Here is a 3,136-nt window from a genome sequence, read left to right as displayed (position 1 = left end):
AACGGTTCAGTAGTATCATCTGTGATCTTACTGCTTTAGGTAAAACTTATACTAACCGTGAAATTGCTGTGAAGGTTATGAGAGCTCTGCCCAAAGAATGGGAGATCAAGACAGTGGCCATGAGAGAGTCAAAAGATTTGAGCAAGGTTGAACTGCATGATCTCTTTGCTGATCTCAAAGCCTACGAGTTCGAGCTCAACATGAGAACAGAAGATGAACCATCCACATCTCAACCAACCAAGGCCTTAACCTCAACCGTGATACGTCCACCGGTCGAGGAACCTCCAAAGAGATCAGCTGAGCAAATCAGCAATGAAGCCATGACACTCTTTGTCAAGAAATTTGGTAAATTTATGCGTAAAAACAATTCTAAATTTAAAAATTATCATAAATCGGACCATACAAACGATGGTCCTACTTGTTTTAACTGTGGAAAGCCAGGCCATTTCATTGCAGACTGCACCAAGCCTAAGAACAATGATCAGAAGCAATTCTCCGAAAGAAGAAGGGGTAAGGAGGATAAAAGGACGTTTAGAAAAGGAAAAGACCAAAGGTTCTAGTAGCAGATGAAAGCAAAAGCAAGTGGGCTGAGTCTGACTCTGACAACTCCAATACCGGAAGCTCTTCAGATGACAGCGATGATGAAAAAGTGGAATGCCTTATGGCCGACATCGAAGAAGAAGCTGAGGAGGTATTTGACTTTGGCTCACCTGAATTTACTCACAGTGATTTAGTTACTGCTTTACACGAAATGGCTAATGAATACAAAGCATTATCCAAGGAGTTCGAGGAAGTAAAGGCAGAAAGAGCTAACCTAAAAGATAAGTCAAGCAAATCAAGCTGCATGCAGCAAAAAGAGCTTGATGGTCTTAAGGTCAAGCTAAGTCTGCTGGCTACTGAGAACGACACCTTGAAAAGAGTATTCCAAGCTACCTTGATTGAAAATAAAAAACTACTTGAAACCATTAAGGCTTGGAATAAATCTTCGGTAACCATTGACAAGATTCAAGAAATCCAAAGACCGGTGCATGATAAAACCGGTCTAGGGTTTGGAACAAATGAACAGTCTATGGAATCCTGTATTCAGTCAAGCCTGGACAAAGGCAATCTTAACAAAATAAGATTTGTCAGGTCCAGCACGATATATGAACACGATAAGTGCAGCTTTGACAAAAATCAGAAAGTATCGAACGAACGAAGCTCTAAGCATAGAGGGCTGGGATATGTGGATCCCCAGACCTCTAATCAAAGAGGAACTTGGATCAAACCAAAACCTAATGAAAGAAGAAAGGGAAACCAATCTAATTTCAAAAGGCCATGGAATGAGTCTAACTACTCTAAGAAAATATGGTCAAAGGAGAAGCCTTACCAGTACTTTAATTGCAGGCCAGTTCAAAAGAGGTACATGCTAACTGATGAAAATAAAAAAGGCAAGCAGCACACAGCAACCTCACAAGCACACACATTTACTGCCTATCGACCGCACAGATTTCTGGACACACACACGAGCAAACCTGTAAGGGTGTTCCAGGTGTGGGTCCCGAAAGGGCTAATCCGACCTGGACCCTACTAGATATGGGTACCAAAAGTTCTTCACTCTTTGCAGGTACTAAAAGTCCAAACGGGCGAGAAAACCACTTCTATCAAGGACACTACCTGGTATTTAGATAGCGGTTGCTCACGACACATGACAGGGAATCCAGAACTTCTAACAGAAGTGGTGTTGTGCAAAGGACCAAAGATCAGCTTTGGAGACAACTCCAAAGGTAAAACCGTGGGTAAGGGTAAGATCATCCATGGTAACTTCATTATTAAAGATGTGTTACTTGTTGACAAACTATGCTATAATTTGATAAGTATTAGTCAACTATGTGACAATGATCATTCGGTCGAGTTTCACAAACACACGTGCCTCATAAAAAATGACAAAGGTGAGACTCTTATGACCGGTGTACGAGACCTAAACACCTACAAGGTAAACTGGTCTTGCTCACATATTTCTTCACCCACTTGTCTTACTGCTCATCATGATAAACATTGGTTGTGGCATAAGCGGTTAAATCATCTAAATTTTAAGTCCATTTTTAACTTGAGGAAGCATGATTTGGTTTCTGGTCTGCCCGAAGGAGATTTTGTAAAAGACAAAGTTTGTCCTGCTTGTCAACTAGGAAAGCAGGTGAGAGCAACTTTTAAAAATAAAGGGTGTATGTCCTCTTCCAAATGTTTAGACTTACTTCACATGGACCTATTTGGTCCTATACCAGTAAGAAGCATAGGGGGAATGAGATATGCTCTTGTTGTTATAGATGACTTTTCTCGATTTACTTGGGTCATCTTTCTCTCTTCAAAAGATCAAACTGCACCTCACCTGATTAAGCTTTTTAAACGCTTGCAAAATGAACAATCTACTGTAATAGATAGAATCAGGAGTGATAGAGGGACTGAATTTTTAAACATCACTCTTATGACTTATCTAGATGATCAGGGAATCAAGCATGAGTTGTCAGCTGCTAGATCCCCACAGCAAAATGGGGTGGCTGAAAGAAGGAACCGTACTTTAAAAGAAGCAGCCAGAACTATGATTGCTGATTCAAATGTTTCTCAAAGACTTTGGGCAGAAGCAGTTAACACAGCTTGCTATACTCAAAACAGATCTATGATTAATAAACGATTTAACAAAACTCCATATGAGATCTGGAATGGCACAAAACCTGACATTTCTTATTTCAAAATTTTTGGGTGCAAATGCTTTATCCACAACAATGGCAAAAACCATTTGACAGCCTTCGATGCCAAAGCAGACGAAGGAACTTTTATTGGTTACTCAGCCGTTAGCAGAGCTTATCGAGTGTTCAATCAAAGATCACTAACGGTCGAGGAAACCATTCATGTTGTTTTTGATGAATCTACTCTATGTACAGAACAAACTCAAGGGAGCATAAATGATCTGAGTCACAGACTGGAAAACACAAATCTACAGGAAGAGAGTGACAGTGATCTATATCCTCCAAAGAAGGATGATCCAGTTCCCTCCACCGGGTGTGATCAAACAAGGCCAGAAGTGGATCCACCGGTTGATAACAATCCTCCAGCCAATGATGATCCAGTAAACGAGGACGTTCATCAACCAATTGAT

The sequence above is a fragment of the Henckelia pumila genome, chromosome 1 (genome assembly GCF_033568475.1).
Source record: "Henckelia pumila isolate YLH828 chromosome 1, ASM3356847v2, whole genome shotgun sequence".
Taxonomy (NCBI): Eukaryota; Viridiplantae; Streptophyta; class Magnoliopsida; order Lamiales; family Gesneriaceae; genus Henckelia; species Henckelia pumila.
This window is presented reverse-complemented; position numbering follows the sequence as displayed.